Source organism: Nomia melanderi, chromosome 6 (assembly GCF_051020985.1).
Source record: "Nomia melanderi isolate GNS246 chromosome 6, iyNomMela1, whole genome shotgun sequence".
Taxonomy (NCBI): domain Eukaryota; kingdom Metazoa; phylum Arthropoda; class Insecta; order Hymenoptera; family Halictidae; genus Nomia; species Nomia melanderi.
The window spans coordinates 1,090,078-1,113,821 of NC_135004.1; positions in this window are offsets into that span (position 1 = coordinate 1,090,078).

A 23,744-nucleotide genomic window follows, 5' to 3' on the forward strand; every position below is an offset into this window, starting at 1 on the left:
AAACATCGAGCCACTCTGGTTATCGCGATCGCGCAAAATTGAAGCGGCCCGGTCGCGATCGAAACTGCCTCGGGCTGTTCGATCGGAAGATAAACGATCGCACCGCCGGAAAATCGCGAGCCAGCCAGATGGAGGCGCGTGCCTAAAATTGCGTTTTCCTCGTAACCGATATCGAATTCGCCGATATTGGTAATCTCGTATGCAGCAACGTATAACCGGCAGTCGTAACTAGCAAGTAACGCGAGGCGCCGAGCGCTCGAAGCTTTCGATTCCACGAGCCACGCCGCGACCGAACGGAGTCGGGCACTTATGAATCGCGCGGCAAAACCGGCGCAGACCGAACGATCGACCGCGCGCGACCGTTAATTGTGAAGCGCAAGCCGTCGCCGTGAATTCCGCGCTCGTCAGGATTCACCGATTATTTGCCGGAACGGAAACTGGACCGTGTATCTGGAAATCCGATCGGCGCGATGCCCGCCGGGAAAAGTTTCGCGGGTGGAACGAACGTTACACGAGGCAAAACGGTAAATCGAAAATTGAATTTCCTAATCCATAGATCGTAGCAGGTGTGCGCGCCGAACGAATGAGATATCGGTAGGCTTCCGGCCTACCGCTCGCATCGGATCGAGCGGGATCGAACGAAAATGAAACGGAACGCGTTCCCAATCGTCGCAGGAGTAACGGGATTCATGAAATCTTTTCGATATTTTCAATTTTTTCGATTCTTTCGGTCCTTTCAAGCAATCGATTCGATCCGATTCGGATAAATGTTAATCGTCAATCTTGCGTTACTGGGCGTTACGTAACAATAGCTAGAACCTCACTGTTGCGGGACCATTAAAACTCGACGCGGTCAATTGCACTCTTAACACTTTGCACTCTAAAGGTGCCTGTCAGTCACCATTCAATTTGATATACCAACATTATAAAGCCTTGCACACAATATGAAACTCTGTTTAGTCCATAAACATGTGAAATATAGGGACAATCACTTTGTTTCTTAACTTACGTATGTTCTATCATTCAGTTCGTTTCAAAGAATGTCGCCTATACCTCGTTGGAAAATGTTGAATATTTCTAGTCAAAGACTTCCGAGTGCAAAGGGTTAACTAAGAAATAGACAAATTAATAGGGCAATTAACGAAGCACCAGATGAAGAAGCATAGCCTAATGCAAGCTTTGTAAATTTCTATCCCACCTGCACTGGCAGGTACCTGTTCAATGTCTCCATCGCGATTTTCCTTTGACGACTTTCAAGAAAGTGGGCTATGGCTTCTGAAAAAGTCGTTAAACACATGACGAGATTTTTCTACCACTGTGCGGACGAATTGTTCGCCAGTAAAAAAATGAAATTCCTGTTTGAAATCCACCAATCAGAAAATTCTTACTTATTAAAACACCCTTTGATGTCGCTGGAAAACTTCATCACCTCCGCTCTGCCGGAAAAACGATTCGACAGTCCGGCTACAGTATTCCAACGGTGCATGTCGTAACCTGTATTGCTTTACCGCAGTGAATACATTTTCTTTCTATAGTCTGTAACGTGTTATTCAACTTTTCCAATCTCGTTGTTTAACGCTAGGTTTACGGAGTGCGTCAATTTAAAATAAACACTATTTAGTATATGTTTACGTCGACTTTATCGTCGACTTTATCGAAATCTATGTTTAAACTTCCAACTTCCACAATCCGAATGAACGAAGATGAATTTTTCTAGCAGCAGTAGACCACACCGTATAACAAACGTCCGTGAATCTGGTCTTAAACAAATGATACAGTCCACTGAAATATCATGATCCCGTTGAAACATCCGTAATACCTTAACAAGTAATAAGGAACGTTCGCGCACCGAACACCAGGAATTTATCGAAGATGCGCCGGGAATTTCCGGGATCGGGGTCGTCGACTCTGTTCGCGGGAGCGATTCGCCCGTCGAATCGGTCACGAACCCACTGGCGTTCGTGGAAAACAGATACGATCCGAAACGAGAGGAAACGGGTACGAAGAGCGAAACTCGATTTATCAGAAATTGGTAAATAGGTCGCGGGCGAGCTACACGAGCGGGGCGCGGCGGGCTGAGCAGGGCGGAGCGAGGTGAGATGGTGGGATAGCCGGTCGGGACGTGACGTTGACGACCGCAAAACGAAAATCAGAAACTCCAATTTATCGTGGGAACAGCTAATTTCCCGGTCCCAAGCTCCAGGTTCCCGTTTCCCGTGGAAATGGTCGCGCGTGTGCGCTCCGGCGCTCGAGAGCGGCCGCGCTTTCGATCTCGCCTTTCGGGGATTCGAGCAAGCCCGACCGGTGTCCCGTTGCAGCCACCGCCGATGTACACGGACGTATCCACGTCGGTTCCTTCCCGGCGAGATTCCTACGATAATTGGCAGACAGACCGACCGTGCGTTTAACCGCAACGAGAGAATAGCGAAATTAGAATGACGCATTTGGGAGAATAGCCTTCCCTTGTTCGCTCTCCCCGGCTGTTCCTCGTCAGCTGTTTCCTCTTGCGGTTGCAAATATACCGTCTATTTTAATTACGAGATGGCACAGGGGTCCGAGGGTTAGCTCGCGACGGATTTCCGTCGAGGAAAAACGCGGAAAACGCGCCACCTGACGGGTACGCTTCGCGCGCAAGGCGACGCGCGAATCGTTCCCAGTCGCGACCGAATCGCTAACCGAATTTCTCGGAAACAGCTCTCGTTTCCGTTTCGTTCCGCCGATCGACGGACGAGGTTCGATGGAATTCCACTCGTGTAGCAAATTACTATTCGAAATTACGTTTGCCAATTTGCGGCTGCTCGAAACAAATTTATCGGGAACGGAATATTTCAACGATTCCGAACGACCACTCGAACTTCGTTTCTCCTCCTGCACGGCTGAAACGCGCGCGGAGTGGAAAACGGACCGCTTGAAACCGAAGTCCGTCGTTATTCGAGCTCTCGTGAACAGCGCGCACCGCGAATCCACTGATCGCCGCTTCCAGATTTCGTTTCGTTGAAGCAAACGTTTCCCTCGGTGGAATCCCGTGCACGTTTGCGCGTCGTGAGACAATAGACCGAGATGGTCTTGAATCTTCTATTCGTATACTGCACGGTTCCTTCTACTTTCCGTTTCTTTCGGAAGGAAACCTGGATGGAGGTTTATATGTAAACACGCGTGTAGCTGGACTAGTACATATATCACATCTGTAAATTGTATTGTTTCGAAACGCGAGGATACACAAAAAGTTGTAATATTAAGTTAGCATCTCAATATCGGCACAGCGAACGAAAGCATCTTTCCTTGCAAAGTCTTCTTCGAAATCGATTCCTACGTCGGATCTCGTGCAGGTTAATCGTCGATTCCATTCCCGATGCAGGCGTTTCGAGATATTGCGGAGAGAGATAGAGATAGAGGGGGGTACGCGTGGCACCGGCCGTCGAAATGGGAATGATCGCAATTGCGACTCGTGCAACGTACAACCGAGAATGTATGGCCCTGAAATGGTTCTCGGATGTCAAGCTTGAGGTAGAAACGCTTGTTTTATGCATGATCGCAGGGTGAAACGTGGTCGTTTCAAAAGCCGAGAAGACGTCGGCGTCGCGGCGTGTCGCGCCGCGTCGCGTCGCGTCAGTGGGAACGGGAACCTAAAGGCAGAAACGGGAAAGAGAGAGATTTGGCGAGTCGGACTGGCAGCAACGGGTAGCCGGCAACGCGTGTTACGCGAGCACGCGACTGACGGTACTCACGAGAGAGCAAACAGGATGAAAAGCTCTTTCTGTCGCGGCATCGTTTCCCTTTGACCGTTTTGGGGACTGTTACGACGTTCTCTTTCGCTTTCGTATCCAGTCACAACGAAAGAATTTCTCCGCCAGTCGTTCATGCCGTGACGAGAATCGACGCGGGCCATCCGCTTCGAGCGACAAATGGAATTTTGATGAACTTCTTTCGGTTCATCTGGCGAACGCACGGTCTTGGTTAGATACCGGATACGGCACACGAGATACGCGGTGCGACGAGACGCTCGGAAACGCTCCGAGCGAAAAACGCGACGACTCGCGCGAGATGGTTCCCTCGAAGATTCTCAGGTCCCGTTCCCACTTCCCTCGAAAATCTTGTCGTCGCGGCGTCTGTATCCCGAGCGGTGTGTTTATTCAGCAATTTGCTCGAATTAAAAGTAAACAGTCAACCACGGAATTTCAAGTTCTCGTTTAATATCGACTTCGAAATAGTACTGCAACGATTATGTGAGTATGAGACCAGCGACGGCCCGATCGGTGAAAAGACGAGTTTTATTGGTGCGAGTAAAGAAAATCCGAAGAAAATCTAAAGAAAACACCGTTTACTGACGCTGATTCGACGAGCCTACCTAACCAAGCTTGAATAAAAATTCGTGCGAGCGACGAGCTGGATTTTATATTCGGATCGACGATTATCCCTCAATTATAATGTCGTATTCGACTTTAAAATTTGAATATTTTTTTTTATTTAAGTGCACGCTGGAATTGCATTTCGTCTCTCTTAAGGGTTTCTCTTGCATTCGCGAAAAATTAACGTCATTTAAATATTCTCAAAATTAGACCACATTGTTGCAAACGATTACTTTGCGCCAAATATTGGAAGTACCACATTATCTGGAGACCAACGAAGACTAACGAAGGAACCGCAATGACAAACTAACAATTCCGTCTAAGTAACATTCCGTGTTTACATTTAGCAATCTCTTCAATTCAGTGTTTCATTCAGTTTGACGGTACCAATACACTTCCTTAGAAATGCGCTCTGACGCGAAATTCTGCCGTAGCCAAGAGGTTAACCTTTTAGCTACTGTACACCGCTGTAGTAGCTTTCATGTACATCATCTTTTTCAATGATACGCCATTATACCGGCACAATACCTTCTGTCGTCGATAATTGTGCACATTATAGTATAACCTAACGTGATTGCACAGTGGACAATTCTATCAGTCTCAAATTGCATGTACATTTATGACACGCCGACCGCGTCAAACCTTGCCGTACAAAGGTACAGCTTCAGCTTAGATTGAACTCTTCGTTCAGTCTTACAACCCTTAGTCCAGTGCCTACTAAAACAAAGTATTTCTGGTGAGGCGGCGCGACGCGTTCGTGGACGTCCAACGGCATCGGTGAAAAATTGGGAAGCCGATTCTCACGAGGTTATTCGCAGCAATGCGATGGCTTTACGCGTACCCGTTAATTTCCGTGCACCAGCACGCGATGCTCCTGCTACTCGCTGGCCGGCCCATTCTTTCCCGCGTTTCACCGATGCTCTCTCGATTTCCATTTCCATTTCCATTTCCATTCCGATTCCGATCTCGATTTCGAGCCGCGATCTCGATTTCCAATCGCGCTTTTTGTCTTGGAACAAAGGGTCTCCGCGACGAATTGCGAACGATCGAATGCGGATACTAACCGCCATTCTTTTCCACTGTGAAAAGCAGCAGGCTTGGAAATTCATCGGAAAACGGTTACCGATTGTCCGAGTTTTCCGTTTGTTACCGGTATCCGCAGACCGGATTAAATTCACCGACGGGGATGTCTCTATCATATTTCGATGCGAGTCATCGGAAACGACCAATCGACGCGGCTTTCGATCGAACCGTTTACTACGTGCCATGCGCGATGGACGCGGGTGCCCATGCCGCAACGCCGATCTCGTCCCACGGCGAAAACACGTAGATAGGTTTAACGCGATCGACGAGTCGCGGCACTCGTGACTCGCAGAGTGCGCTGACGCGATTCAGCGCCGCGTATTTGCGACTCAGAGGGGCGTTAATCTTGAAAAAAAAGCGTGGACGGTTGAACAAACACGACCCAAAATGCTTGGTAGGATTGCTTCCTCTGCCGGCAGCGCGTTTCACGTTATTTCTCCTCACGGGCGGCGTCTCGTCTCTTTTCTGGCAACCCCCGAAGCGCAATTAACGTTCCCGTTCCAGTTCTCGTCCTCGTCTCCATCCCCGTCCCCGTCCTCGTCACCGTTCTTGTTCTCGTTGTCGTTGCCGGAGTCGCGGTCGGTTCGTTCCGACATTCCAGAATGCAAGCCCGCTTGGATTCCACGACGAACAGGATTCTCGAATTACCGGCGAATTAACGGGCTTAATCGGGGAATGGTATCGCGGATAGACCTCGTTTATTTTTATGAATCTCTCCGGTTTCCCGCGAAATTGCGTCGATAATTCGGAGCTCGATGTAGAGAGCGCGTCGTTCGGAAACGCCGCGGGCGACCTGAAGATACGCGTATCGCTTCGCGAAAGTATCGAGAAAAACTGGACCGTATCGCGGATTCGTATGTTCGAACGTTCGGAAAATGTCGATTATCACGCGACGCGTTGCGACGCGTTGCGACGCGTAGCTACGATGCGAGGGACGAGGCGAAGGTTCGAAGGAACGTCGAACATCGGTGCGGAAAATAGGATTTCGAGATTAATTGGCTCCTCCGGGGAAGCTCACAGGGAACGGTCTACCGCGATAGTTCGGTATCGCGACGAGGGCCGGCTATTTCGCGAACACAGGCCAATTAACTTTTTCATTAGGACGAACCTGGCCTGGCCGCGCGTTCTGTTCTTTCTCCGAGCATCGCGTCGAACAACGGCGTTTCGAATTAACGAGCTTTCCAGCCCCCGAGGATCCCCTAGATTTTTCCGCTTCGAGGTTCGCCGTCCGATTTACTGGCTTCCAATTTAATGGACCGCGTGTCCCAGAGAATTTTTATCGGCGAACGAGCTCGTGCGCGACCGATACATCGAAAACACTTTTCGCGGCGTCTGTCCTCTATCGCCGCTGATCGCCGCGAGATCGTTTATAACGGACCAACGATCGACAACCATTCTCGACGAGACAGGTGAAAGGGAAAGAGAGACAGTGAAAGAGAGAGGGAGAGAGAGAGAGGGAAAGAGAGAGAGAAAGAGAAAGAAACGGTTTTCCTTTGTCGATGGTCCTGAAGCATTTATTACATATTTCGCCGAGCGATGCGAAATGTCTCGTGCTTCGAGGCAAACAAGCTATCGCGCGGCGGCCAAACAAAGCTACCGCGTAAACGAGGAAATGAGGAAACGAGGAAGCGAGGAAACGACGAAACGAGGAAACGAGGAAACGACGAAACGACGGGGCGAGACGAGACGAGACGGAACGAGGGGCCACGAATGGAGGGTGGTCCACGAACAGCCGAGATAGAAGAAACGGAAAGAACGAGACGCACCGGGGAACTTTATGAGTTTATGAGAGCGCGCGCGGAACCGGAGTTGGGCCAGCCAGCAAAATAAGAGGCTCCTCTAACTATCCAACTACCGTCTCGTATCTTTTTCATTTACGCGCTGTTTACAACGCGTCGGGCATTACTTTTATCGCGGCGCGGACGCTACCCCCTGAATTACTCGAATGCCACCGACAAGCGCGCAGAATTCGTCGCGATTTGGACCAAAACAGTTTAGTCGACGCGAGGAAGAGGGACGTTGCCCGCGTCCCTTTTTTCGAATATCGCGAACCTCCTAGCCGCCCACTCTGTTTTCTCCCTCGGAACGAAACAAACGAGCTCGATCGTTGTCCGCGTGCCCGTTTAGCCGATAGTTGTAGGAAGTTGTACAATAGTAAATAATACCCCTGAAATACCAGCTCGGCGCGGATCAACGATGCAATTTATCCGGCAATCCGATTACATCGGCGAAATATTTTCACCGGTCATCCGCGCATTAGCGCGCAATGTATGCGCGGCGGCTGTGATTCGATATCCGTCTATAAATATTATCCTTCGACGAGAACCGCGTTCCCTGAAAATTGAACGATCGTCGATACGTATTAGCCAGCGGAAACGCGGTTGCCGCCTATCGACCCATGGTGGAATGAAAAGAACCGCGTACGCTCGCGCGATTAACCCGTTCGCATCTTCGCTCTAAATGCAAAGCTTACCTTATAAATCGGAGGTGCTCGGCTGAAAGTCTCTCAAGCTTTTCATTGAAATTCATCCGCTTCGACCGAGATAGCCGAGTAACACGTGGACAACTGAAAAGTCATTACTCGCGGAGTATTCCAGTCTTGGCGACAAGCAACAGTTATTGTGCGCGTATTATTTCGCTTAACGATGCAAATGGGTTGACTGTCAATGCTTAACCGAACGAGTACCTTTCGAATATGGCAAACACCGAGCGCGTAAGGTACATTTGTGAGATACGTTTCGAGGTATCTGCTCGATACCTTTCGAGCAGAGAAGTTTGCTCGAAATTTCTCGAACGTCTCGAAGAGTTTTCCAACGGTCGAAGGTATCGAAAAGATATCCTTGTCGATCGTATATCTGTTACCGGCGTGTCGAGTATCGCGACGGAGTCGAATGAAATTCCAGCTGGACCGGGAGCGATAGCCGAAGAGGAAAACTAACGGCAACCTCGGAAAAACCGATAACCCGGTCGGCTATCGTTCGGACGTAGGTGTACGTATCGGCATGGAGAACAACGAACGCGGCTCGCGAAGTCCCGACGGGCCGGTCTCTTAAAATCATTCCGCGAAATAGCCGTAGCTCTCGGTCGTTGATCCCGTTCGCTAAATAATCGACTCGGGCGCGGGCATCGTATCCGCGGCACGGTTTATTTAAAAATATCGCAGTCGATCCACGCCAGAAATTAGCTCCGTCTGCGTCAGACGTTTATTCGCCTCCGTCAGTTTCCTGTCTCTTCGATTTGGAAACGAACAGTTTCACGGATACGTTCTAATCCACTCTCGGCTCATAATTTACAGGGAAAATTGACGTTGACGCGAATTAACCTAGATGCATAGCCTGCGACGGGTTTAATTAATTTCTGCGATATAATATATATATATACATATATATATAATACCCGATCCCTTAGGAGTATGTCAGGTAGATTGGACACACGACGCGTGTGTCCCGATCCCCGTTAACAACTCAATTCGCAACATCCATCGACGTTAATTAATCCGTCTGGCCCATTTGCAGTCAATCTTCGAACTTTCGCGCGTCGAACGATGCAATTTCCATTACGGTTCTCGAAACGCTCGAAACACGGAACACAAAACGCGCTGGTTTGGCGAAACGCGTTGAAGGATCGGAATATCAGCGAGAAGTTCGCGATTAAATCGATCCGCTCTTTGAAGTTCATGCGGTGAAAGAATCACGATTTTCACTCACCGAGATTTAATTCGAATTCGACTGGTGCTCCGGCACTCACGTGAATAGGAATACGGTGCGAGACGTTGTGTAATCGGGAGATTATTAATGGCCGATTTGCGATATTGAATCAGTACAGCGTACACCGCATTTAGGTATCTCTCCGAAAAGCTGATGAAAGATATTTTAACATTATTACAGGGTTTAACATTATGATGTTTATAGGTCGTTGGATTTGTCTTGACGTCAGTTACAAATCGTAGAAGTTAAACATTGAGAATACCTTGAAAAACTTCAAGATGACCTTGACTGTTTATAACAAAAATTTGATTTTTAGCTAGCGTTATAAGCCAAATACCCCGCTGTGCGGAACACGTTCGCGCAAGAAGCTTTTCGTTTCTTCGTATACATCTCTCACTACGCTTTTCCACATTTCCAGCTCAAAGGGATCGATCCGACGTTACGTAAGAACTGTCGATCGATCGCTTCGCGTTTGGTTCGCCTAGGTAGAATTTCTTCGAGTCCAAGGCGTGTGTCGTATGGCTAACGAGCAGATCACAGGGCTGCGAGGATGTTCGCAGACTGGTATCGCCGGAGCCCGAACCGAACGGTCGTCGCATGTAAATTCGAGGAAAGTTGCGACAAGGTCGGGCGTTCATCGTTCGATCGTCGAGTCGGAAAGGTTCCGGGGAAAGGCGGATCGAACTCGGGAACACGGTACGAGTTGGCCGAGGTGCTCGGTCCTGAAAGGCCCTGACAACGTATCCGGCGAACGACGGGATCGCCTTTCCTGACCGCTCGATCGATTAATCGCCTCGACGTCCAGCCTAGCAGCGAGTTAGCGCGCTGATTCAACGGGCTCTCTCCGCTTCTCCTACAACTAATCAAAGTACGGACGTTGCCTAGAATTTCGTTAGGACAACAAAAACGATCGTTAATCCGTCTCGACCGAAGCAGAACCTTATTAAGAGAACACAGCCGATTTCTACTCGAAACTCAGAGTAAGTTTGCCGTGGTCGTTATACATTCCACGCTGAAGGAAAAATTCGTTTGATTCAATTCGTTTCTGGTGGTTACCGGTCTGGGAGGGAAAAGTTAATACGCCTCGGAAATGGAGCAGTCCGCGAGAGCGCATTTTCCTTCTTATTCCCGGAGACACGACATCGTCGTTAGGAGACGAGGTCGGGTTTGTCGTTGCCGTCCTCCAAAGGAAAAGTACCCGCGTCGCGGAACGCGTCACCGTCTCCATTCCCGTCCCACGCTTTGTCTCCGTCGCCATCTTCGTCTCCTCGTAACAGCTTATCCGGCGCGATAGACGCCAACCGTGGATGTTGTTCCGCGTATTGTTTGAGTCGTGTCTGGTAATTCTGGATCGGACTCGCCGGTGTACGGCTCGTCTAGCTATTAAACATGCAATGCTCGAATCGATCGTCTCAGAGAGAACGCCGGCTATTTCAGGATACCGAGGTGGAAGCGACCTGAACCTAAAAATGAATCTGCCGCGCCGCTTCCGACTGCTCCCGGGAAGAATCAATCTAGCCGCTAAGCGGAATTGGTCGCCGCTCGATAACGAAGCTTCCACGATTCCGCTGAATAACGATTCTATTAAAGCGCAGGCCGCTCCTGCCGAAACCAGTCGGCAATATTTATTGTTTCAACCGTGCGCCGCTCGAAACACGCCGATTAAACCGCACGGACGGAACGACCGTAGAAACGACTGTAGAAACGACTGTAGAAACGACGCGAGTGCGATGGCTCCACTGTCGCGGTGAAACGAGGAAGAAGTGGAGTTCGATTTCCTTGGCAACCGATTAACCAGCGATAACGTTTAGAAATATGACGTACGCGGTCTCGACGCGAGCCGAGCGCTCGTTGCCGAATTCCGAGCGTATCGCGCGCGCGATATCCCCCGGGAAGGCCGAATGCGGGGAGCATAGCAATACACGGTGCCGCAGAGAAAGGGGAAAGAGTATCGACGGCACGGTCTCGGATAAGGAATAAGGAGCTTTGCAAATTTCTCCGGGCGCGAGAAGTTTCGCCGGGCCCGCAATCTTATCAACGCCCTTCCTCTTTCTTCCTTTGTACGGTAACTACGTACGAGGGCGGAAAAGAAAGTCGGCGAACTAAAGTGGACGAAGATTTACAACGTTCGTAGATCTCTGCGGCCGCTCCCACTGAAACTACCAACGACCGTCGCCTGGCTGGGCTGCAACGGATCGCGCGATCTCGGTCTTGCAAGTACGTACAACTGCACGCCTACCTCGCATTTTACGAGCGGCAACGGTCGCGGCGTTGCTCTCCTACGTTCGACGGGACTCGACCGATCCATAGCTCACCGTAAGCGAAATATCGTTCCGCGGCAACGGTTGTTCGACGGGCCGATGCCCGATCGTGAAAAGCAATTTCGCGGGAAATTCGCGACGCGGACCTGGCCACGCGGACTCGCTCCGCAACCGACGGGAGCAACGGAAGAAAGACGAAAAAAAACAGGCTATGATGGATATCCGCGTAAGGTGTATAAATCTGCAAAGTTGTTCCAGCCATCCGTCGCGAACCGACGAATGGAGAACCGCCGAGCACGCGCGAGCCGTTGTTTTTTACCTACGATCCGCTGCCGTAAAAGTTAAACGAGATGCTTTATAGAGAGATTGGACAAGCCAATCTTTACCGCATCGTGTTTTCTAGGGAAAATTGATCCGCTTTTAGTGGATAGAGCGTGTAATTGTCACTTTGAAGGAATGAAGATGACAGATGAACTTGCGGAATTGAAAATGTCGTTTGTATATGGACATGGAGTCGAGACGATGCGATACATTCGAGGTTCGAACTGGCTCGCGAGCATCTGTACCTAATCTCTTGATAAAATCGTAATGATAAAGACTTTCGCTAAATACTTAGATTTCTATCTCGGTTTCAGTGAACACGGACCTCATCTTAAAGAGAAAACTCTCGTTCAGGTGGTGCGAAGATACGAACTCGTGGTATACTCCATTTAACCTAGTTCCAGAAATTAAGAAGGATTTACAACAGAGGATTTAGGCTTCAAATGTCCGACTGACTTTATTAGACAAATGCTTGGCTTCTATACAGTCGGTTATCGCTCGAGTACTAGCACGAAGCGATCTGTGGAGTCCCTGATAGAATAACGAATGCAATACCGTCGCAGCTGTCGCGGACGAATGCGATCAGCGAGACGCGCGGCGCGTCGCGATCAAATTCGACGGATAAATTGTTCGGCGGGCCGATGCAACGCGTGCACTATCGCGGCGGTACATCGCGATCTCGGCGCGACCGCACACCGTGCCATCGGATGTTTTATGGAGCAATGAAAACAGACGACGCGGCCACCTGCTCCGATTCCCGGCGTTCTACGAGCTTATTATCCGGAAGTTACAGCCGTTCCGCGATAAAGTCTGGTGCGTACGGCTCACCGTCGCGGCAGCGTGCCGATCAAGCACACCGGTTCTACTTGGCCAACTTTTCAAAGGCTTAATTGGCGGCGCTTTGTAACGGAAAGCTCCATCGAGAAAGGAACGCGGCGTCGCTCGCGTGTTAGATTGAACGTCAGTTGCACGCGAGAACACTCGCCGTCGCGATCACCTCTCAGTTTCAGCGCAACGTAATTGGAAGAAATGTATTTTATATGTTGCTTTTTTTACTTTGTAGGTTCACGACCCGATCTAATCAGACCGTACCGTCGATAGCTGATGCGAATCAGATTTAATTTGCGCCCTTTGAGGTCCCCATGCACGTTGAAACATGCGGCGACGCAGGGGTCGCTTGTAGCGGTGGGTTTCAGCCTTTCTCACTTTTTCTTTCAGTGCAGTATGTGTCATGAAACTTTGGAAGATTCGAACCCATCACTTGTATAGTCTAACGAAGAAAAGATTTCGCTTGTCCGAAAACCTAAGAAGTCGGGGAGACAAAGGGACGCTGGAACCAAATACGACAAAGTGAGATGTAACGATAGAAAATAAAATTCATAATGCCGCCAACTTCATTCTGTATCGTTGCATTTCACTCCGTCGCATTCGGCCTCGCTTCCATCCTTTGTTATTGCCAATAACGACCATGCGTGGAAGACCGAGGAAGAGTATCGCGAGTGAAAGTATCCTCTTGTCTCTCCGAATTTTTAGCTCTTAGAACAAGCGAAGTCTTTCCTCCGGCGAACTATAATACCATCCGCTGTACGATGTGGGACTTGCATAGCGAAATACGTAGCGTTATTTCAGGATTTTCCGGAATCATACCCAAGGCAATTCTTCGCCATATTATAGTGGTTACTATATTATAGATAATGAAAAGGTGGATCTTCAGTAATCGAGAACTAGGAATAAATATATGTATTTAATGAAACATGGAAACAATACGGACAACACGTAAAAAGTACAACTCAATGCCACAGAGGCCTTTTCTCTCGCCATTCTCTTACATGCATTCTCTCCCAAAAATCATTCTCTCCCCCACAAGCATTCTTCGCACTCGCACTCATCACAAACACTCGGATGCACCCCTGGAAAGCTGGCCCTGCAATCTTGGGTCCGCGACGTTGTGCAGGCCACTTTCCTTCGGCCGTTTTACAACCTGTCATTCACTCACACTCATTCTTACATTCACTCTTCTTAAAAATACCTTAACCTACGCTAAAAATTCTAGATACTACAATATTTTTCAAACAATCGATAAAAAAAACAATTCAGGAATCGCAGCGTGAAAACAGCTATTCGGAACACATTTCAGTTGCTTCGAAAGTTCTCGTCGCATCGAGATACTTTTCGGTAATGGTGGTTCGCGAGTTAAAAGAGAAATATCGTCGGACGTTGAACTAACGTAATAATAATGAACGCGATTCGTGGCACGCGGTCACGAACGTTCGACTCGTGACTCGTGACTCGAGCTCGGATGGAACCGTTGAAATTTGTTTGCGGGCCGCGCAGAACGACTGCAACGTCGGACAAATATTTCGTTTCAGAGAGAGAAATTAAAGCAAAGTTTCCGCGTCGGTGGCGCTCGGTGGGGAACGTGGAAGGATTTGTTTCACAGACGCTCGCGCGATGTGAAGAAAGTTAAACGCTGTCAGGGTTTTCCTTCGCCGAAACGTTTATAATATTTGCTGTTACGAGACACCGGAAACGCGGCACTCGGAAATTCCTTTGACGCGTCCGATTATAAGGGCGAAAGAAAGCGGGACACTCAAAGTCCATTCTAAGAATTTTACCTAAATCGAAAAATTCTTGCTGTTCGAGATAGCTGAATATGTGAGGAGCAATGTGCTACGAATTTTTTCATCCTTGGAGCACTCGGAAAGTACGGAGCTATCTCAAAAGATAGACATCTTTCGACTAGACGGTTTACTATTAAAGTTTCTCACGACACTTTCCATATGTTTTGGAAAATTTGTTACAGATTTTTCTTCGTATCAAAGTTTTCAGATAAGTATACACTCTACCTTTAATAGTTTAATTAATCTTTTTACTATGAATCATTATGTAAATCTCGGCTTTTTAACATAACTAATACATCATCGATATTCCATACAGTTGTACGACTTCACGAATGATTTTGTCATAGATCAGAATGCGCCCCGACGTTATTTCGAGCACAGTTGTACTCAGTAATATTATCGTTGCACAGTGCGATGTTTGCCCGATCTGGGTAACCAACAGTCCAGTTGAAAAATTTTACCTAAACTGTACAAATTTTTATTGTTTTAGATAGTTGAATATGTGAGGAATAACGTCCTAATAATACTTGTATCCTTGTAGCACTCGGAAAACGTTGAGCTATTCCGAAAGTTAGACACTTTTCGACAAAACGTTTTAGTGTTGAAATTCCTCGCGACACATTTCACGGATTTTTCTTTAATATCAAAGTTTTTTACATAATTACATGCTATGTGTTTAATACTTCATTACCTTTTTACTGTCGGGCAAACCCCTCGCTATGCGACGATCCGTTTCTGCGGTAAATTACACCGGCAGTCCTCGAAAGCGAGTAAATACGCGAGTGTACGCGATCGCGCGATCTTCTTTTTACGAATCTCGGACTCGTTCCGATGTAAAGTGGAAGTTCGTATTCGACGGAAAAATATTGGTCCGACAACTGCGGGGAATAGGCGGAAAAAAAACGAATTTCGATTCAATTAATATTCTATCCGGGAACGCGTTCCGAATTAATATCAGTCGGATGTCCGCGGACGCGATATTCGCTGCGGGCTCGTCACGTCTGCCCTCGAACGGCTAACCTTGTTTTATTCGGCGAAATTGAGAGACGAGCGCCGACGAACCAACCGAAAAAGGGACAACGAGAGCGCAGAAGATTTACGCGACGGAACGGAAATTTGCGCGGTCCGCGAGAATCGGAGTGACGAAACGATTGCGCGCCCTAACGATCCATCCACCGTTAATTCGATTCGCTTCGTTTCGTTTTGTTCCGTTTCGGTTCTCGAGCTTATTACGCACGTCCCTGCGCGAGGCGGCGGTACGCGAGCAGGCGCGGCGGTTGTTGCTCGAAGACGCCATTTTTCCAGAAATGCGACAGCCTATAATTTTAATCGACCACTACATCAATATTCCTCCTCGAACCGGAGGACGAATTTTCCGATTCAATTAATATTCTGTTCCGCCGCGCGATTCGAATTAAATTTACTTCGACGCCCGCCGATGCGGTCTTCGATCTCGAGTCGTCACGTTCGCCGTGAATCGCTTCTCGTTTCGCCGGTCCCCGGGGGTTGAGCAATGAAAAATTAGAATTGTAAAGGTCCCCGTGCCACGATAAATCCCGCGAGCGCGAACATTATGAGTTACCTTAATCAAACGTCATGGAAATTGCACGGCGATCTCGCTTAAACTCGTTACGTCTATCGCGTCGAGCGGTGTGTCGCGAATCACCCGGGGTCTGGACTCTCTTTCTCCTTCTACCCCTCGTTTCCACCGGAAATTCTTTTCGCGAAACGCTTCGTCTCGACTCGCGGTTTAAACGCGAGGCTACTTTGCTCCGTTCGGATCGAGTGTTTCGACGAAGAGGTCGGCGAGGCTAATCGGTTCCTCGTTAAGTCGATGTAACGAGAGAAAATCGAGCTGCGATTTAACGAACGCTCCACGGGCCGCTCGTCGAGGGAAATTTGATTGGCGTTCGTCGGACGCGGTTGCACGTGTTCAGGTTCGGCGCTCCAGTCGTCACGTTCCCCGCGAACTCTCCTCGATAGAGGCAGTTCGGAGCACGGATCGGTCATCCGTCGCTGGCCCGCGTCGTGTGAACTGTAAATTGTGGCGGCGTAGCTGCTCGAGGGTGGCGACATTCCGCTCGAGTTCCTAATGCAAACGTAATCTAGCTAAGGTCAGCGCGTGCTGCTTTGTAAGCTGCCGGTGGTTCGGAATTAATGTTGGCTCTGCAATCCGCCCCCTCTCATCCTTCTCCCGCGCCTCTGCCGCCATTACGCTGCCGCCACCCGCGCAGCGCAATGGAACGGGACGGATGACGGCGATCAGAAATCTATAACTTTGATACTGCTGTATATATTTTAATGAAATTTTGTGAAGTTGATAATTACGATAGGGCCTCCGTATTTATTGATTAAAACGCCATTAAAACGCTGACAGTTCAGATATTCATTCATCTAGCAGACTGAACTTGTAACCACTGTGCCTTTGTGCAGTAACAGTTCAATTATTTTTAGTCAATAAATTGTATACAGGTTCCCTTCCCGATCTGTGAGCACAACTCGATATTATAGTCGTTCCATTCAAAATAAATAGATTGCCTTTTACTTCAATTTAATTTTATTGTAATAATTCTTATGATATAAGGAGGTAGCATTACTGTTGTCTTTTTGTACCTTTTGGACACTTATTTCAACAATGAGAGCTATAACTTGTTCCCATTTTAATGGCAGCAGTTCAATTCTGCGACGAAAGAACGAAGTTTTTCAAGTCAATTCACCGAGCAACTAAATTTTGTAAACACAACCATTTCTCTATGAAATCACACGAATTTTTTCCTAAGTCGCAACATTACGGAAATCAACTTTCGGTCGCCTTTGGGTATATCATCCACTCTGCGCCGTTTCAGCGTCCCCTTCCCACTATCTGCGAATTTTCTTCTTCTTCAACGAACCGTAAAAAACTCGGAACGGCCGCGTATCTATCGCTTCCGCGGAATTTCGAGGCTCCCGGCGTCTAAAAGACCGGCGACTTTCTCGCGGGAGCATCTAGTTTATCGATCGAACCGGCATTTCTCGTCTGCCCACTTCCGGATTTCGGGGGTGGGCATTTCTCGACCGACTTCATCGGTGCACGCTCGCGACCAGCTGTTCGCGAGAGGCGATACCTCGTTTAACGTTTCAATCGGGGCGAAACCCGCTCCCGCCGCGCGCTATCTAATATCAATTCATATGGTTGAATCGTATGGAAATTCCGCGTCGCGTGAGTTCGCCGAAGCGTTCCAAGGCGGTTCCTTCTAAACCAGCAGTTCCTTTTCCGCGGACGCGCCTCGCTTGATCGAGACCGAAAGGGAAAGAGGCGGCGGAGGACGAGGGGTGGTAAACTGGTGAGCACAGCGGAAATCCATGCGAGGTATCTTCTGGTTCGGCTGGAAGTTGCATCGTATTAGGTTCGAACGTGCATGCCGGTGCGATGGCAACGATTGAATCGGGGTAACGACATTTCGGTTATCGATTCCGTTTATTCGACCGGGATCCACGCCGTTCTCCTGGTTTCCTTCGACTGACTTCGAAATATGGGAACGCACCGATCAACCCGATTGCTCAATTTCTCTCGATCATCTTCCCCGCCATTTTTCAGCGAGTCGTCTTCCCTTCGGTTATTCTCGGAAACGCGATCGAAAGGCACATCCGTTGGTTCGCTGGACAAGCAGGCGGTTTTTTCCTTTTACAAGCTGACGCACGATTTCTTCTCGAACACGCTTTTCGGGGTTGTTTAGCTTTCCGTTTAAACGAAATGAGCATTTAACGGAATCCGTTTGCAGGTTTCTCAAACGCCGAAAACTGATTTAAACGCGCGAACGTTTGGTCGAATTAATTTGAATTTCGTCGACCGGCCAGAGATGAAAATGCAACGGCGGACTCCGACGAAGAGGGTTGCGCCGGCTTTCCGACAAATAAACGCGCAAAGAGTTCCGTCCCGTTGTTATTCGAGGTCTCGATGATACTCGGATTCATTGGGAGATACCTTGTTCCGTTTTCCGGTTTTTCCTGCGGTTCTTCCGTTTCCTTTGACCGCTTCAACGTTCATCCGAGCGACGTTCGGCCGCAGACTTTTGACGGACAGCGCTTTTGTCGTCGTCGTTGTCATCGTCGTCGGTTGAAGCGAACGTCTCTCGTCGTGGCTCGGCCGGTTCGAATCAGACCTCGGCGTCCGCCGGGTGGATCCGCTAGATTTCTCGTTCGTGAAACGCCGGGTATCATTAAAACGTCGCATCCGGGAACGGTGCGGTAAGATGCCCGCCGACTTTGTGGTTTGCGTTCCGGGGAAACGCGGCCGCTCCCATTAGACCCGGCATGGAATTACCGTAAGCCGGTCGGTGATGTTTATAACTGTTACGGATTTAAGCTGACGTTATATTCCGCATCCTGAAAGCTCTCGAAATTTCACGAGTCGAGCGTATCCTTTGACCGTATCGGGGCTTTACGTCGAGATAACGTCGTACCTAGTCATACTATCTTGTATACGTATGCCCTAGCTCGCGGTGGATGGAAGCACGATTATCGATAAACGTTCTCTTCTTTAATACTCGTCTTTCCTAAACCTCGTCACGGGGAATACCCGTGCACACGCTTACGCGGCTCTTACTTTGCCGAGCAGAGACGAGTTGCTTGCCGCTCCGAACAGCCTCGCGGTAAACCATTTCTTCGAGTCGTTGCGGAATTTACTGGAATTTTGAATAGATCGAGGATTTCGAAGAAAAATGGAAATCGATGGGAACGGAACGTTTTCCCTCGTTTCTCCGTGTCTCGTTCTCGTTACAAAATTCTCCTTGAACATTTTTGCCGGTTGCTCGCGGCTCCAAATGCTCTCGCTCGTGGCACGCGCACGCGTTTCCGACAGTAATAAATTCTATCGTTTCTAGGATACCTTTAGTTGTGTTTCAACGTCAGTGTTTCAACGCGACAGCGGTTGAAAATAACTTAGCGGTCCTAACGAAACGTTTATTTAATTTTCTTCGCTGGCGAACCTGTCGCAGAGTTTTCAGTGAAATTAGCCAGATTTGTTTCAACGGCAAATCGATTTCGTCTCGTTGGACAGAATCGCACGGCGCTCGACGGTCTCGCGAGGTGCCTGAAACGGATGACTCTATAGGGTGTCGCCTCTAATGCGACCCACGGTTTTTCACCCACTCGCAGCGGTTTGACGAAAAAGAGTTTGGAACAAGAATTCCTGGGTATGGAGTGTACAATAGATATCAGTAAAATAAATTTCGGAAAGAGTTTGTTTTTATGACGACATCGAGTTTAATCTCTTCAAGGATGTTGGCACCTAGTGTACCTTTGATTTTAATTTAACATTAACAAAATAAACTATCGTCAACCAGAAACTCAAATCATTTTTGTCCGTTCTCAAAAAGAATTTAGCCCTAAAGAAGTTAAAATCACATATGACGAAAGGTAAATATTTCATATTTTTACTACTGAAAATTGAGAAATATCTTAGTAAAAATATCATGTAGTATGTGTAGACGGTTCGCCCTTTTGTGTATCAATACTTGGGGGCCTGAGAGACAGTCCAGGCCCATTGACTAATTTATGACCAAGGGGACCACCAGGACCTGGGTCACGTACGCCCTCGTCTGAAGAGTTTTCCTTCTTAGAAAAGCGTTGAGGAAAAGCAGTTAGTCGTCGTTCCTCGTTAGAGCCACATCGCGTAATAAATATATTTAACCTGACTACGGACTTGGTTTTTATTTTAGTAGCCCTACATATGTGTTTTATATTCGTTTCGATGTCTTCTACAATAAGGTAAAAAAAATATGTGTTCTTATTCGTAAAACCCTCGATTCCGCAGTGAGAACAATCTATTTTCGAAATTGTTTCTATTGATGTCCATTGTACATTCCATACGCTGTAACTTTTGTCCTAAACATTTTTTGTCTCATTGCTACATGTGGGTGAACAATCGTGCGTTAAAGGTAACACCCTGTATAACCGAGTCTGGAGCATGCGAATTCAAATATCCGATAACTCAGATCCTTACCCCGATACAAAGATACTGCGCGCCGCGTGTGTTCGACGAGCATGAACGCGATACACCATATTCCACGTTCCGAATTTTCGATTCGCCAGCGACGCGCCCCGCGACGACGTCCAACGAAACGTCCGTACACCATAAATCGACCCTTTAATCGGACATCGAGATCTCGGACCACTGCCTTCGACTTTCGACAGTTCCGCGTTTTCTTTATGGCCTTTTGGAATCCACCGCCGTAGCCACCGTTAACGTTCGTCTCCTTTTTCCTCGAAACCACAACCAAAACGAAACAAAACGAACGGGTATCGGAATATCGTTTTTCATGGCAGAAGAACTACCGAGAAGTCGAACGCGTTCGCGGACCGTTGCAACGACGAGTCGGACGGTCGCGTAAAATTTGATTTCTTCGCGCGTAAATTGAAAGTGCTCCCATCTCGTCACGTTTAGCATAAGAGGCGACGCGGTCGCGGCGACACGAGAATACATCCGATTTTCAGCTCTCCCGACCTGTCGAATTTTGCGAGCACGAATGGACGCGGAAGAGTCGAGCGGCAAACAACCTCCGAAATGAAACGAAACATCGGGTGGATTGTAGGTGTCACGGTTGGTAGAAAGCGAATTGCTTTTTCCTCGGGCTTTTTTTTCGTTTCTCCATCGGCGCACACTGGCCGATCTGACCATTTTGGGTGGACAAAAGTCAAAATCAAAAGTTCCGCCTAAGCTCTAAAATTGTTGCTTCCGAGATAGTTAAATGTATGAGGAGTACGTAATCAATTGTTCTTTTTGTTGTTGAAATTTCGGAGTCTTCGTTGCGCACGGTTTGCCCCTTTAATTCTTCGATAGATGTTTGTGTTTCAAAGAAACTGTGTACACTTTTTTGAAAAATGTAGGTTTCTCGAGTAAGTATATACTATACCTTTAATAGTACGAGATTCTTTTATTATGTATTTTTGCATTATTATTTATACTTAAGCGTGATTTGTAATCAATGATATTTCTTACAATTGTAATACTTCATGAATAATTTTGTTACACTCCCCTGTGATTTTTCGGTCTTTTTTCAAGCACTATTATATTTAACAACGGTGTGTCTATTATGCAGAAAAAATGCTTTCCATTTATTTTCCAACTTGTTTTACGGCGTTTTTTCTATAGCGCGACACAAATATTCTATATTATATAATTGATTCTAATTGTACATTATTACCCCGGTTATTATTATTTATTGCACGCTACGTAACGTAACTCACTCTATATAAACATTCAGTTTTTTATATGAGTATACAGAATTACCAATATTTAATATATAGTCATTTATTATATATTTTATAACTGATAATTATTATACATAATGATATTTTGTCGAAAAAATTCGACACATAGGTGTCTTAAATTTTGATTGACTAAACCGCCAAATCGGCCACTGCGCTGCGGTCTGTCATTTGGACGGACTCATTCCCAAGCGGAGCTGAGCCGACGCGACGCAACACGGTCGCTTCAATCGCCCCGAGCGCTCGCGTCCTCGCCGAATAGTTATAGTTATAATTGTTATATTATGTCGACGATGATTGTTGGAAATTGGTTGGTTGAAGTTTCCACGTTACATCGCTCACGGCACGATTGCCCGAGACAGACAATTAAAACTTTCATAATGCTGCCGGCTGAATTATTCCTGCTCGGGGAAGAATTATCCTCCTCGATCGGCCCAGAATTATCCGTTAATCCTCCGCGGACCAACTACGACTCCACCTAAACCGTTGACCGGCAAAAAGTTAACGAGGCATCGAGGTTTTACGCGAAATACCGCGGCGATCCTCCGCGTTTCCAATCCTATTTTGCGGTCGCGAGTCTCTCCCCGTCGGCGGACATTCGATCGAGCCGGAAAATCGATTCGCCGATCACAATCAGCGTTCCTTTCCTCTGTTGTCTTGCGGAACGGTCGACGATTCGCCGTCCTCTCGCAACATTTTCATTCGGAACGGCTGAAACTCGCCAACAACAAAATAACTTTCGAAAATCGTCGAACGCATGGTCGACCGGTTGGCTTTGACGTTTTTAACATCTGCTGGAAGCATTACCAGCGCGTAAAACTGATTTCATAGCACACCGGTTATCGTCCCCCACCCATTTGGCTATCGATGTATCCATTGTGCACCGAAATTTTCGCGCTTATACATTTCATCGTGTTGTCCAGTACCCGTGCATGCATTGAACGGAGGACGGAGTTCCCCGGTTATCGTCCAAGTTATCGCGCGATCGCGCGCGCGCGCAAGCTTGTCAGGAATGCCGAAATCGAATTCGAGGTCGGATGCTAGCGCTGCGAGTGAAAAGTCCGTCGATCCGCGATGCTCGTCCGCTTTGAAACGCAATCTGCTAATGGAGATGGTGAAATAACGGTAATTCCGACGGTACGTTCGACCGCGCGTCGAAAAAACGAGCAAACGGGGACGAGCGTCTCTGCTCGGCACGATTCCCGTTTGCGCGTTCCCCGCAAACTTTTACGACGCGTGTACGAGTCGGGCGTCGTTTTTGGATCTCTCGCGTTCGAATCGCGAACAGCGTGGCAACGAGCGGAGCGGGTCGCGATCCGCGCGTTTTTCATCATCGTGAAAGCGTTTGTTTTCCACCGCGCGGAAGAAACGACGCGGGCGTCGCGATTAAATCGCCCTCTCGCCGTTTATTCGAACGTTGTTCGCCTCTCGGCCGGAGAAAGGTATTCAATTAGAGCGCGAGAGCGCAAGGATTTTCAGGTGAGACTTATTCGACTCGAAATACAATCGGCTAATGGAAGAGGAGCGAGTAGATCGGGAGAAAGGGGACTCGGTTCGCCGGGGAAACGAAAATAGGATTGGAAGTGGGTCGAAAGGCGGCATTTTCTTCTCCCTCGTTTCTCCTTCTTCGACAAAGCCTCGGGAATATATACCCACTTACCGGCATTGTGTTGTCGGACCAAAAACGAATGGCTGGATTTCCGAAGATCTCGAAGGTGCGCGTGCGCTCTCGCCGCTAGCTCGTTTAAACCACCCTCCTACCAGGCTTCCTCTGCCATTGCACTCTTTCCGCGCCCCTCCGCCGCAGGATTAAATTCTACGTGGCCCCGGACCTCTTCGCGATAAAACGCGACTGTCTTTTCGCCGATTGCTTTCGACGATTATCGAGGTTCGACCAGCGCGCCGCGCGTACAGTGCGACGGAACGGTCGACGGCAATCAGAAATCTATAACTTTAATAAATCTATTATTGGAATTTTTAGTGGAGTTTTAGGGTATTTTTAAGAAGCGTGCATGCTAGAATGAGTGTCAGCGGAGGCTCATAAAAGAGGAAAGCGTAAATAGCTCGTTCCCACTTTAATGATAACAGCTCAATTCTGCGGCGAAAGTATGCTTTTTAAAGTCAATTCATCGAGCAACTAAACTTCTATATGTA